Raw genomic sequence first — 15,926 nt, 5'->3', positions numbered from 1 at the left:
GTGGGGGAGGCCAAGTCCTCCATCCTCAATAGCGGCATACAGTTTTGTCTGGTTTATATATGGTTTTTTGCCCACCCATAAAAAGCTATATACGGCCTCATTATATTTCAATAGCGCATTGTGTGGCATGCTTAACGGTAGCATATTACTTATGTAATTAATTTTGAGAACTATTATCATCTTTCAAATATTAATTTTACCTAGAAGTGACAGTCCCAATTTTGTCCAGTTTTGTAACATAAGCTCTATTTTCTGAATTAAAGGGAGAAGATTGATTGTCATAATATTATCCAGGCGTGGAGTGATCTTTATACCCAAATATGTCAGGCCAGATGGCTGCCATGAAAACTGCCATCCCTGCCTGATGCTAGGTGGACAGACTCTCGACAGGGGCATCGCTTCAGACTTTGACCAGTTTATTTTATAACCAGAGACACCTGAAAATGAGTTGATCAGAGTGAGGATATGAGGTATATTGTTGATGGGCACCTGCACAGTAACAAAATATCATCCGCGTACAGAAGCAGTTTGTGCTCCTTGCTGCCAGCCTTAATGCCCATTATATTATTATTTCGCCTAATAGCAATTGCTAATGGCTCATGAACCAGAGCAAATATTAAGGGGGACAGGGGGCAACCCTGCCTTGTCCCTCTATGAAGCTGAAAAGGGGGAGACCTCCTGCCATTTGTTACTACAGATGCCTTGGGATTGTAGCATAATAATCTAACCCAGTTAATAAAAGAAGAACCAATACCAAATTTTTCTAACGACTGAAATAGGAACGCCCACTCCACCCTGTCGAATGCTTTTCAGCATCCAGCGAAAAGCTACTGTTATGTCTGTTTCATTTCCAGCTTGCCACATGAGGTGAAGCAACCTGCGTAAATTATCAGATGAAGTCCTATTCTTAATAAAACCGACCTGGTCCGGGTGAATGAGTTTTGGTAAAAAAAACCTCCAACCTAGATGCTAAAATCTTGGCAAGCAACTTAGCATCGGCATTGATCAGTGATACAGGGTGGTAGTTGCCACATTGCTGTGGATCTCTGTCTTTTTTATGTATTAAAGTTATTAAAGCCATCTGCATACTATCTGGAAGAGAGCCTTCTCTAAGGCCTCCTTATAAACTCTATGGAGTTTTGGGGCAAGATATCTGAAAAAACTTTATAAATTCAGCTGGGAGGCCATCCTCCCCAGGAGATTTCCCACCCTGCAGGTCCTGTATAGCCTTTTTAACTTCTTCCAATGTAATGTCTGCTCCCATTCGGTCCTGTTCCTCCTGTGATAGAGTTGGGCAATTTACAGTGGATAGAATAGAACTAATATCTTGAGTATTAGGGTTGTCTGATTTATAAAGACTTTGATAAAATGTGGCAAACATAGCATTTATGTCCATGTCATCTGTTTTCAAGTCACCGCCATGATTCTGCACCCCAGATATAATTGATTGAGCATACTGCTGCCTTTGCTCTCTGTGCAAGAAATCTCCCTGTTCTCTCCCCTTGTTCATAATATTTTTGTTTAGTTCTGAATAATGTATATTCGACTTTCTTCTGTAATATAGAGTTGTATTCGACTTTTAATTTATTTAGTTCAAGAAGAATGGAATGGTCAGATTGAGTGGAATGCACATTTTCCATTTTTTTAATGTCAACCTCCAGTTCCTGGAGACGTTGAACCGATCTCTTCTTCAAATATGAACAATGCTGGATGAGTCGGCCTCTAATCACAGCCTTAAAAGCATCCCACTCCACTGCTGGATTTGACACTGAGCCTTCATTATTCAACCAATAATCCAGTATCTCGCTTTTAATAAATTCTACTGAATGCTCATCTCTGAGCAGGGATGAGTTAAATCGCCACCTAGTGGACCGACACTTGGGTAACTGGCCTAAACATAGTGCCATCCCCACCGGTGCATGATCGGATATTAAGATAGTACCTATTGTTGTTTGTTCAGTGATAGAGAGCAATGATCTTGAAATCAGAAATAATCTATTCTTGAATAAGATGTATGAGGATGGGAATAAAAAGTAAATTCTTTGTCTGAAGGGTGACTGAATCTAGCTCCTCCTCCATTGTATCAATTGCTTTTTGTGCCTGTGAGGGCCGAGTGACACCCCATTTGTACATTTTATCAACCTTAGGATCCCTAACTTTGTTAAAGTCCCCGCCTAATACTATATATGAATTTCCAAACTGTGTAATTGCATTGCTAATATCTACAAGAAACCTGGCAGGTCTGCTGTTGGAGCATATATGTTCATCATGGATAGCTTTGGATGCTGAACTTTTTGGTATTAGGTGTACTAATACCAAAAAGTTCAGCATCCAAAGCTATCCATCTCCCTTCTTCATCTGATTGTTGTTTAAATATTTTGATGTTAAAATTCTTCCGAATTAAAATGGCAACCCCCCTCTGACTAGAAGACCCGGCACTGTAAAGAACTCTCTAAATCCAGTCCCTTTGCAGTAATAATGAATCCTTCTTCTCCAAATGAGTCTCTTGTAGGAAGACCAGATCTGGATTTTTCTGTTTAAGATACAAGAGAATCTTCCTCCTTTTGATGGCTGAGTTTGCACCCTTAACATTCAGTGGTGTCAGTCTAACCAGTTCCCCCATAATTTGTTATCAGATGTATAATGAGACTAATACTTAATCTTATGTACCCACTGCTTACCAAAGAATACCTATAGGTCTCCTGTCCTGTTAGAACTCCCCCTTGTGAAAGGACTGAACGTACATAAAACTCCACACTTACAAAAAACACCCTAACGCAACATATATAAAAGACAACAGTGAGCGAAAGCAGAACTTAAGGCTCTCCAACTCTAACTAAACTACGATGAAAGGGGCACCTGGCCTGCCCCGGCTCCCCTCCACCCCACTCTCCAATCTTTTTTCCCTTTATCACATAGATGTATTTTCATATATGACCCATAATAACTATTAGCCACAGCTGAACATTTATGTCTTCCAGGAGGTAAATTAAATGAAATAAAAAACAACAAAACAAACAAAACAAAAAAAAACATCAGGCCACAAAGGGCACATTCATTATAGAAACTCTGCCCATACATGTGTATATAGGCTACTCAGAACAAAAACAAAAAACAAAAAAAAAAGGACCTTGTAGCCTTTTCTGGAGACAGATGTGGAAATAACAGCTATGAGTCCAGTTTTTTGTAATAAACATCCAGGAGGATAACTAATCAACATACCTATATTGGTCTTCATGAATTTCAACCCGACACACAGTCCTATATTCCGGTGTTCAGCCCTGCGTTGTGAGGACGGCAGCTGCTGCATCTGGCGAGGTGAAGGTGTGGGACCTGTTGTTCACCGAGACTTTCAGAGTCGCGGGATACAGCTTGGAGTATGACATCCCGCGCTCTTGGAGCCGTTTCTTCACCATGTCAAACTTCCTACGTTGCTGAAGCACATCCTGAGAAAGATCCTGAAAAAAGGAGATCCTGTTGCTTGCCACTCGACTCTCCTCTTCTCCCGGCCGCTCGAAGAACTGCCTCTCTTGCGCTGAATCTCAGAAACCGAGCCAGGACATGACGGCTGCGACTGTCGTCTCGCATCGGGCCGACACGATGGACCCGCTCCAGTTCAAATCCCGCATCCACGTCTAGCTCCAGTCCTTCAGCCAACAAATGAAGCATGAAGCCTCTTAAATCCTGCTTTTCTGTGTTCTCAGGTATGCCTGCCACACGCACATTATTCCGCCTGCTTGCATCTTCTATGTACGTAATTTTATCCTGGAGCTTTTTTAAGTTTGATATGGCGGAGTCTATGCTAGCCCCTCGGCTGTTGCTAGCGTCCTCGAGATCAGAGATCCTAGTTTAAGCCTCCGTCACTCGCGCCCCCAGCTGTTCCACAATGGTTTGTAGCTTCTCCAGGCCTGTTTTCATACTACTCACATCAGCTGCAATCCCGTGCAGCAGGTTTTTGATGCCAGCAAGCTCGGACGCTGTGTTGTCGGGTGTGGTCGGTCTCAGGTCTTGCGCCTCCATCTTGTTCTCCGCCGCACTCTTTTTGGATTGCTTCGATGAATGAGGAAGGTTTTGCCTCGGGTCTTGTGACATATTTATTGGTCGCCCTCTCCAAAACTATCTGGCAAGGTTTAGTTGACATATGAAGGCTATAACATGGGGGTAGGTAAGCCGAGTAGAGCAGAGCCGAGAGCTAAGCAGCCATGTTGGCGCCGTGCCTCACCGGAAGTCCCCAAGTTGAGAGTACTCCTAAAAATCCCGAGCAGTCAGGTCAATTTGTGGATGATGCGGTCAGACTTAAAGAGTTGGAGGTTGAGCTGCAGCGGCTGTCCTTAAGGGAGAAAGAGCTTCAGCTGCAGAATGACCTGGAGATTAAAAAGCTTGAGTTTCGCATGCGTGAGTTAGAGCTTGGTGTGGCATCTCAAGCTGCCAAAAAGTCCACAGATTTTGATGTAAGCGAAAACATCCGCTTAGTTCCTCCCTTTAATGAGAAGGAAGTCGACCAATATTTTGTCTTGTTTGAACGGGTGGCTTCTACGCTGAACTGGCCGAAAAAAAAAAAAATGTGGACCCTGTTGTTACAGAGTGTCTTGACTGGTAAAGCGCAGAAAGTGTACTTGTTACTTCCGGCGATGACTGTCAAGATTTTGACAAAGTAAAAGCTTCGGTTCTTAAGGCTTATGAATTGGTACCGGAAGCTTATCGCCAGAAGTTCCATAAATTGAGGAAGCCCGAAAACCAGACATATATGGAATTTGCTCGGGAGAAAGAGACTTTGTTTGATCGATGGTGCACAGCTACTGAGACAGAAAATTTTGAGCAGTTAAAATAGTTGGTGCTGATGGAAGAGTTTAAAGACTGTCTGCCAGAGAATGTATCAACGTACCTAAGTGGACATAAAACTGTTGATGTATTCAAAGCTGCTGTTTTAGTGGATGAATATGTTCTAACACACAGGGCTGTGCTTGGTAAACCTGCGGTCGATGGGAGGAAATGGACTGTAGCACCTGATGGTAAATCTGAGAGGCACCATGAGAAAGGGACAGATGAGGTATTGTGCTACTACTGTAAAAACACGGGTCATATTGTGGCAAGATGTCCAGTGTTAAAAAAACGAAATACAAAACCAGTAGCTTTGGTCAACAAACTGGAACAAGAGCGGGATGTACCTGTGGAGTCTGGGTCCTGTGACTTGGGTAGTTTTGGTCCATTTGTCATGGATGGGGTTGTTTCATTTCCAGGGGGCCGTGTTAAAGTTCCTATAAAAATCCTGCGGGACACTGCAGCTAGCCATTCTTTTATTCTGGAGGAAGTTTTGCCTTTCAGTCACAAGTCCGCTATTGTTTCAAATGTCCCTGTTAAAGATTTCGGCATGAATGATATAGGGGTGCCTCTACATACAGTCTCTGTGGAGTCAGCTCTGGTGTCACCTACAATTACCTTGCCACCCCAGATGAAGAGTATCTCCAAGCTTGGGAGGAGGAAAAGGAGGGTCTGACTGAAACCCTTACAACCAAACACATCTACCTTGGCGAGCAGGGTGCAGCTGCACACTGTCTCTTAACATCAGAAGAACTCCAATGGTACGCGTCATCAAGCACAGCGGAACATCACATCACCCTGGCAATTGGAGTGGGTCACGAGGCAAAGTCACTGGGCCCGATGATCATAAAAGTAATCAGTAAGTCTGAAGAACTGATCAAAGCTGTACTTCTCCCGAAAGAAGTGGCCATCATGATGTGCAAAGGGCATGCCAAAGGATCCTCAGATGTAGTAAGAGGAAACGAAGCAGCGGACGCTGCTGCCAAAAAGGCTGGAGGATACAAAGGATAAATGATGGCTGTCATAGCCACACATTTACCAGAACTGACAGAGAATGACATCAAAAACATGCAAGAGGAAGCTGGAGTCTTTGAGAAAAACGAGTGGATCAAGAAAGGGGCCACACAGAAGGAGGGACTATGGAGATCTCATGATGGACGAATCGTCACTGCTTCGAAATTGTGCTAGCTACTCCTGGAGCAAGCTCATGGGCCAGCACATGAGAGCAAAAAGACCACGTTGAAAAGCATAGACATTCTACGGTGGCATCCATTTATGACTGACATGGTGAACAACTATGTGGCTGAGACAACCCCAAACCGGTCTACAAATGCCCAATGGGCAAATTCCCTGTCCCAGATGCCCCATTCAAAGACATCACCATCGACTACACTGACATAGGCGCAGACAATAGAGTGCAGGGTTTAAGATACCTTCTGGTGATGATTGACAGATAAACCAAATGGGTCAAAGCAATTCCCTGCTGAAAGAAGATGCCAAAACGGTTGTCAAATGGCTGAAAAATGAACTTGCCTGCTGCCGCCCTTGTGGGGAGATGGAGAGACACAGAGCATGGCACCCATTTTTACAGCCACTCTTCTGTGGTCTCCAGAAAACTATTGCTTGCCATGTAGTGTAACTCTAATAATAATTCTCCCTCTTTAATGGTACGATGCCTTTTGATGCTATAGGTATCCCGCATGCCCCTCTTAGATTACATGAATGTTACTGGTGTTGAATTTGAAATAAATACACACAACTCTGTCCTATTGAAGCTCCGGCAAAAACTAATACTAAAAATCTGTTACAGTCTTTTACCAATTTAACTTGAGTTTTCCTATTTCCTATTTTTATTTTTTCGTTTATACTGGGCTTAATGATGGAAATAACGAACAAAATGCATGGATAAAATAAAATAAAATAATAAACATAACACTAACATTTACCCATTCACCACTTTGAATTTACATAATATTTTCTTATGTCTTTTCCATTGCTTAAACTAATTTTGTTTGTAGATTTGCTTGTCACTTTCTGTATTTACACATGCTCATTTCCAATTCTGAGATTAGATATGGTTGACCAGGTACCGTTCTTACTGAGCCTGCCCAAGGGGGTTTACCTCCATAAGTTCTTTTGCCTATTTAAGTTGTTCAACTTAATTGTGACATTTTCATTTTACCTTTTTATTTTCTATTTTCATTAATTGCTTGATGTTTTTCTTTTGCTGTTGGTGTGGGAAATACAGAAGAAAAACAAATATGAAATGAATAGAAAAGAGAAAAAAAAGAAATGTATACCTTCTCATATATCCTCAATCAAGTTTTGCTTCGCTAGGTCAATATGTCTCCATTTATTTTGATTTTTGTTAGATTTTTATGAAGGTGTGTGATATTGATGATTAAGGTTTTATGATTGATCATTATGACTTACGAATTATGGTTATGATTAAGATTTACGATTTGTGATTAATGATTATGATTTATGATCTTTGTGGTTATTAACTTTGGTGATTATGATTGTGCAGTTCTTTCTCTCCCCTTAGCAATTCACACCTAGTTGGTGTGAAAGGAGGGACTGTTAGGATTTATACATTTTCATTATGCCCCTCTGTGCCCCACGACCCCTCAGTATGACCTCTATAAAATCTTATGTGGTTGCAGAGTATGAATGGATGTATTCATGTATTGTACATGTTCTAATATGCTGTGAAAATTAACAGGGAAATTAGTTAAGTAGTTCATCCTAAAGGGGATTGGTGAGGGCTCTTCTGTGTATATGTGTTCTGAAAATAGGTTAATGTATGACACACAACAATGATTAAAGTGTGTAGGAAGTTGTATGTGTTTCATGAGGCGGATGTGGAGATGATTGGAATGGTGCTTTGAGTGAAGTCATGTGCAATCCTGTGACTATGCCACAGTAATGAGTATTTGTTTCTGCGACTATAAAGGATGAGGAGATACCGCCTCTCTTCAGTCATCATCTATGTGCTGCTGATGTGTGACGTGTGATAAAGAAAAATTGTGTCAAACTTGGTGTTTTGACCAACTCTCGTGCACTCGACAAGTGACTGATTTTCCGTTGACCCATTTTTTTCTGCTTTACTGCTCAGCATATAGTAAACTGACCCTGAACAGGAACTCAAGATAATAATGGCACCAGCATAACATCTGTTTGCCAACAGTGACCCATCTGGGTAGTTGCTACATGCCAGTCATGACCCAGCAGCATGTCAGACTGTCGGGACAATCCAAGAACATTTGAAATTAACATACTAAGCTTCCATTAAGCCAATAAAAGTTGTTATTGGAATATGTAATCACAACCACTTCATTTGGTGCACCTGTTTCTTACCCTAACATTTTCATGAGGTTGTGGTTGTCTGACATCATAAAACAACAATAGTGGCACAATAGCGTATACTATATAGTGCAACTTTCTCCCTTGCCCTGGGGGTAGCACTTCTTGGCCCTCATTTATCAAACGAACGTACGGCAGGAAAACCGTGCGTACAACCATTTCCACGCAAGTGTCGGCATTTATCAACTTGGACGTAAGCGAAAGCTACGATCAGATCTCACATCAGGTCTGAGCTCATGTAAGCAAATCTGAGTCTGTGGATTTCGGTGCAGCACAGGAAAATATTTATATTTAGAACAGACAAAAACGGACTCTTAAAATGAATAAAACAAAATAAAAACAATTTGTAAAAAAAAGAAAAAAAGAAAAAGCCCACCACTTTTTTGTAAAATAAAATATGATAGGCTTAATAGCCTAACATGACAACTAATTAACGGAATACCTAATAACTCCGCTGGTAAACCTGCTACAGAGCAGGAACGCAGATTTAATAGTGCGCACACATGCACATGGGTCACAGTGGAGCTGCTTCAGGTTACTGAAGGGCAGGTGGTTCTGTCTCTGACCAGCAGGGGGAACACTGCTGTATACCTCAGAGAAAGTGTGCGATATTATTTTGGCCTGTTCAGTTTTGCACAACATTGCATAGTAAATGGAGTGCCTTTGATGTGCCGGCGCTGCCAGGATGCCGATCTCCATCTCGGAAAAGTTTATTTTCTTGCCTGTGTTCTCTCCATGTTTGACCTCAGTGGGTGAGGCCTCCGAACCAGGAATATTTAAGGGCATAACATGTTAATGACGATCGAATTCAGCCGCCGCATTTGTCAAGATCCGATCCTTCATACTCTGGAATTGGTCAGATACGAATGTTTCATAAATCACACGTGTGTCCTGACGTAAGACCAATTCAGCGCTCAGATCTGCACCCGTTTTCACGCAAGATTGATAAATGAGGTCCCTTGAGTTTGTGTGACCTTTTGTTACGGTCAACCATTTTTCTGACTTTGAGGTCAGAAGTTGAATGTTTCAACTTAGAAATCCTGACCTTTGCATTAGCCATTTAGACATGTTTAACCAACATCAGAATGTGGAAGAAAGGTGATGTATGTGACTTTTGTTATGTTCATACGACAAATGACAAAGTAGGAAAGTGTCTTCCATCAGTTTCCACTGAAGATTTCATCTCTACATAATTTCTGATTTCAGTCTCTGTTTCTTTCTCTGTCTCTGTCTCAGGTGTTCACATTTTACAGAGGATAAGTGGCTGTGAGTGGAATAATGAGACCGGAGAGGTTATTGGTTTTAATCAGTATGGTTATGATGGAGAAGACTTCCTATCATTCGACCTGAAGACAGAGACATGGAATGCTTCAAAACCACAGGCTGTCCTCACCAAACTGATATGGGATGCTGACAAAGATAAAATGAAGTTCAATCAGAATATCCTCACAGTGATTTTTCCTGAGTGGCTGAAGAAATATGTGGATTATGGGAGGAGCTTTCTGCTGAGAACAGGTAGAATCACCTGACCTGATGTAGTTTAATGGGCAGAATCATGTTCATACAGTCTGCACAGACTGAACTGCTGTTGTGTTTTCACTCCAGTCAGTCTGACTGTTAAAGCTAAGAATAGTTTGATTGATCTCTCTTCAGAGCTTCCCTTAGTGTCTCTCCTCCAGAAGACTCCCTCCTCTCCAGTCAGCTGCCTCGCTACAGGTTTCTACCCTCACAGAGCCTCACTCGTCTGGAGGAAAGATGGAGAGGAGCTTCATGAGGAGGTGGACCACGGAGAGATCCTCCCCAACCACGATGGAACCTTCCAGATGAGTGTTGACCTGAACCTTTCATCAGTCACACCTGAAGACTGGACGAGGTACGACTGTGTGTTTCAGCTCTTTGGTGTGAAGGAGGAAATCATCACCAAAGTGGAGGAAGATCGGATCAGAACCAACTGGGGTAAGAGTGAGATCAGAGGGTGCTGAAGGGGAGTGCATGGGAACAACAACAACAGTAATAATAAACTAATTAACTGTTTTAATTTGTTCTGACCTGCTTCATCTGCACTTTGTTTTTAATGCTGGATAGATAGATAGATAGATAGATAGATAGATAGATTAAAACAGGTAATAACATGATGAATACTGTATGTGTGATGAAGAGTTGGATGGATTTACATCTGTTCTAACTGCACATGTTGTTTTCTTTTCTCTCTCTTTTCTTTTCTGCTGAACAGAGGAGCCCGGTGAAGTCACCGTCCTGATTATTGTCATACTGGTTCTTATTGCTGTCGTCCTGATCACTGCTATTGGATTTATTGTTTACAGAAAGACGAGAGGTGAGTAACATTTAATAGCACCAACATCTGCAGCAGCTAACAGCAGCAGTGGAAGGCTCAGAGTACATACATCTGATTTATGTGTCAGTTTATATGAGAGAGATCCAGTGAGGAAAATAAGACAAAAGAGGTTCTGAAATTTTAAACTGTGACAAGTGAAATGATTCATCTTGTACAACACGTAAGTCCATCTTATTTTTACTCTCCCGTCTCTGATCTTTCCCAGATCAAAATGTTCTTGTTAAGTGCTGCTGCAGTTCCAACCATTTAGAAGCTTTAACGAGTCAGTGCTCAAACGTTTTCTCAGAGACTAGCCTACTCATACATCATTTTAGTATTACTAGCTGTAAGGCACATTTTATTTTATGTCATGTGGCAGCTCAGCTCAATACTTCCTCTCCAGGTGAACATGGCTCTGAAGAAGAAAAGAAAAGGATGGAAGAGGAGGGAGCAAGAACCAGCACTGAACCACATACAGGTACATTACTGGATGTTACTGTGTGACTATGAAGTAAATAAGACACAGAACATCATCTATATGATCAGGTTGGACCACTTGTTTTGTGTTATTTATTGTTGCGTTACAAGTAATAGAATGAATGGCAGGTATGTTCATAATACACCACATATGTATTTCTGTATGTCGAGGTTGATCTATTCATTATGGATTCAATGAATACAACAATAGTTGTGCTCGGGTTAGACAGTCAAAGTGAGGTCTGTTGTGTGTTTCAAACAAACAGATGCACAAATGAGCAGATTGTGTTTGTTTTTAATTAGCAGTTTGATGATGGACAAACATGTTGCATCATTTCTAAGTCGGTTCATCAAATTCCCAGTTTAGTTTCCTGCCCACCCTGCTGAGAGCTGAGATGTTCTGTGCAGGAGAAGAGAACTAACAGAATGTTTCTGACCTTTCAGCTGCTGTCAACAGACTGAATCCAGAAACATGACTGACAAACACACCGCCCTGCTCACAGAGACGTCATGAGGAACAACAGATACAACGACAAGACAACAAAAGTATTCACTCCTCTACAGCTGCTTTAATTCAGTTTAAAGTACATTTCATTTTCTGGTGTTCAAATCATAAATAAATACAAAACAAATGTCGACTCTGATAATAATAATCCAAAGAATTTGCTGCTGATGTTTTGATAACTTCTTAATATAAAAATGATCAAACTTTATTTTGCTTATATTTATTTAATCTGTGACAGCAGCTGGTGTTGAAATCACAAACAAGTATGTTAAACCTGGTTTATCCACCTTATTCCTGACTTCGTGAGATTACCCATGGTTCATAGCGATATTCGGTTATGCTCTTCGGGTTGAACTGGCTGACCTCGGTGTTTACATTAACATAGCTGTCATGCTCGCTCTAAAACCGGCTTTTAACACAAAGAAAGCGACAGAATGGATAAAAATCGGCGGTGGATACACAGTACAGATGTTTTAATAAGTCGTGAGGACAGTTCTCACAGTGCCTCACCTGTCAGTTCTCACGGAGTAGGCAGATGACATGAAGCATTAGCACGGCATTAGCCCAACGTTAGCGATGTAGCTAACGTCGGGCTAATGCTTATCTTATATTTTCTGAAGATGTTGACGGTGGAGAATTACGCAGTTACAAAAGCACAGAAGCATACAACTACCTGCACAGTGACAACATAGGGAAAGTACTGTTGAAGAAACACAGCGAGTTTATATTTCTGAAGGCAGCAGTAGCGCCCAGCCAGTGTCAATCAAGCTAAACATACAGCGTGGATAATGCTGAAGGAAAGTGAAGCCGTGGAGACAGGCGGCTGCTCGGACGTTGCCGGGTTAGGAAAGTCATGCAGCAGCTATTCTGTGGAAGATATTCATAAACCCAAATATTTATTTCAGTGTCAAAGCCGCGAGGCGCGCTAGTCTCCGTTCCTCCTTCCTCAGCATGGCGTGTAGGGCGCAGGGCAGGACAAGTTCGTCTCATTGGTTGATGTACTACACGAGACGTTTCTGAAAAAAACTTCAATTTTCATGAATTGTTGTTGGCAACCAACAACTGCACATGTTGTACCTGAGCTCATTTTAAAAACAATTTAGCTCTTATGACCTAACGCTAGTTGTTTAGGGCTAGCTTAGCGGCAGCGGCCATCATGCAGTTGCAAGGCAACCGGAAACAGAAAACCGCCGGCGGAAGTAGTTATCTGTCATGGCAGCCCCCATAGCTGCTTTAGTTTAGTTTAAGGTACATTTCATTTTGTCTTTGCTACTGATGTGTTAATAACTTCTTAAAATAAAAGTGATCAAACTTCATTTTGCTTGTATATTTGTTTAATCTGTGACAGCAGCTTGTGTTGAATTCAAAAACAAGTATGTTTAACGTGGTTTATAATAAGGAAAAAACATGATTTACTATAAAATAGTCTACGGTGATCTATAATATTTTAGATTATTCTATGATGTATTTTCTCTTCAAACTGCATCAATATAATCTTCTAAATATGGCTACAGAAATATCAGATATAGAATATAAATACTTTTTTTTGATTAAATACAAGAAGCTGAAAACAAAGTTATGTTTTCTGTTGAATTTCTGTAAATACTGAATGCATGTAAAGTATGATTCACTTGCACTCCTTCATTTCTTTTGTACTGATATTTGTTTTTTAATAAAAAGCTCTTTATGTAAATACATGTAAATCCTCTGTGTGTCTGTAGTTACTGTGACATGAATAGAACCTGAGAACTTCCACATTAATGTCACACTGCTGGTTTGATACATAAGGATGAAGGTAAACCTTTAAAAGAGAAACACGAGTACATAAAACACACATTGATAGAAACATCTGCTGTGTTGAGACTTTATCTCATGTGAACCTCCTGTGAACCTGCGTCCTCATATAAGGGACGTCACATTTTGGGTTTTCTGCACCTTAAACTTCACTCTGCTTTACTCAGACCTGTTGTTCTCATTCTTGGACACCTGTTTCTGCCATCTAGTGGTCACAAAGGCACAATACATTAATGAGAGCAAAAGCAGTCCCAGCCGGTTCAGTTGAGGTTGTAATGGCCGTGATGCTCAGCTCTGTGAGGTTGATGTGGGGAGACCAGTTATCCTGGCAGCTGTGTTGGTTCTGTATGTGAGTCTGGCCCGGTTCTTAACAGAACATGTTGAAGAAGCAGGTGGAACAGTACAGTAGGATGGGCTGGATGATATTCAGCTACAACAGCAGGAGGAGTCTTTATTGATTTTTATGTTTTTATCATTATATGATACACCTACAGGGCATATTTCTCTGTCAGGAGCAGACAGGTTGTTGAATGCATAATGTGTAATCATGTTAATGTTTGAATGCTCCGCTATGTTCACCAGCTCGTCTCTAACTGTGTCTGTCTGCTGTTTGGTGCAGAGCAGATAGTGTACAGTGTTTGTTTTCTTTGTCAGCTGTTATTTCTCTCTGAGCTCGTCTCTACAACGGACACATTTCACATGATTTGATCCCTCATTAATATAAAGTACTGAGTAGTTCAGTTTCACATACTGAACCTGAAACCAACACTGAGGAAATACTTTACACTAGTGGTGTTTCTCAGCCTAATGAAAGTCATGACACAGTTTCCTAAAGTACATTGTGATTGTTTATTGACAGAATGAGTGTGAGAAGAAACCGGAGCACCTGGAGAAAACCCACAAACACACAGAGAGAATGAGCAGACTTCATGCAGGTTGGATGTTGATGCTGTCTTCATTCTCGTGGCAGGAGGTTCACACTGAAAGTCTGATTTGAAGATGTGACTCCTCGACTTCTTGATGTCATGACCACATCATGCAGGAGTAGACCATCTCGTCGACAAAGTTCTCACTTGTGTAAGAAGTGTAAAAGTATTTATATTTTTAAACATATTTTGAAGTAAACATGGTGCTGGTAGGTGTGACTTGTCTACACAGACATACACAAAAACAGCTCCACAACTATCAGGTGAGTTTACATGATCTTGGTCTCAGTGGATAGTTAAGATCTCAGAGAATGTGTCCCCATGTACATTTGTATCACCACCTATAACTTATTCTACATCAGACAGTAGATAACACCATGATAACAATGATCTTTGCACAGAGATGCCACTGAAATCATTCAGCAGCTCCTCGACTTCAACTGAACCAAAGTAGACAGAAATACCACAGAGCACATATATTCTACAAAGGTTTCAGTTTGGACAGAACCAGTCAAACCTGGATTCCTTAAAGTACCCAGTGTGTGTGTGTGATATTTATTTTATCCACTTGAAAGTGAATCAGGCTCCACAATACAAGTGTCACAGCCCTGTTTGTAACACTATATATAATACCACTAAACAGCCGTTAGATGGCAGCAAAGACATGTATGAAATAGAGGCTGAGAGTTTCACAGCTGCCCGACCCAAAGCTCTGGTATTAGATGACCTGGGAATGAGACTCAATAATAAACTATGTTTCTCCAGAATCACGTGCTGCATGTTTGAAGTGGGCAGAGCTCTAATGAGGAAACAACATGTGATTATATGTATTGATTCTTTTTACCATGTCATTATTTGTGCTTACTTTTCTACTTTGTCTATTTACTCTGTAATAACTGAATTTATCCTCTGGTGATGAATAAAGGATTCATCACCAGAAACCACATCTACACAATCCTGATGAGGATCAAGATGAGTTTTAAAGAATTACTTCCCCATAATCTGAATAATTACTTTTTTTATGTTGACGTCCTCTTTTTTCCTCTGTCTTGTGATTGTATCAGGGCATTAACACAAAGCTACCTCACTTTGCTGTGGGAAAGTAACTTTTGCAAGAGTTTTCTTTAAAGTTCTGGAATTAATTTGGAGACAATATGGCTCTCTATCTTATAATGTCCGTGTTGTTCACCTGGAGGTGTGAATACTTCATGCCACAGAATTTATAGTTTTGTCGTCTCATTTGAAGTCATCCAGATTGTGTTTGTAAATCAAGTGTCTTCATTCAGTCTCTCAGAGAGCTCAGAGCTGTTGTCAGGAGCTGTAAGGACAAACACACTGTTAGTCCATTTATCCTGCACTGACACGCCTTTAAGAAACAACTACAACCTGTTGACATTTGCAACCTGCAGCAGCCTAAACAGCAGCACAGTGACGCGACCTGTCTTTGATGATGCCATCTTTTATTTTATGATTATTAATCATTTTTAAAGTTCAATCACACACTGGGCGACGTTCTTTTCAGACAAGATCAGGATCACCATTCATCAGAAGCCGACAAATTTCCCATCACCTCCGTACCTGAGACCCCAATTCCAGCGGCCCAAAAGCCGTCCAGGAAGCGAGTGAGTTCGAAGAGCACCACCTCTGTCTCATCCATGGTTCGCATCCCGCCTGGTTCATTCATCTCTTCGCAACATCCAGTTCA

General features: G+C 41.1%; 1 pseudogene; it reads left to right on the top strand.

Moving 5' to 3' along the window:
* The first annotated feature begins 8,984 nt into the window (after nucleotides 1-8,984).
* On the top strand, nucleotides 8,985-11,709 carry LOC115577533 (major histocompatibility complex class I-related gene protein-like; annotated as a pseudogene).
* Nucleotides 11,710-15,926: the final 4,217 nt, after the last annotated feature.

The sequence above is a fragment of the Sparus aurata genome, unplaced genomic scaffold (genome assembly GCF_900880675.1).
Source record: "Sparus aurata unplaced genomic scaffold, fSpaAur1.1, whole genome shotgun sequence".
In the NCBI taxonomy this organism is placed as follows: Eukaryota; Metazoa; Chordata; class Actinopteri; order Spariformes; family Sparidae; genus Sparus; species Sparus aurata.
Note: the sequence above shows the minus strand (reverse complement) of the source record. Positions and strands in the feature narration are given on the sequence as shown.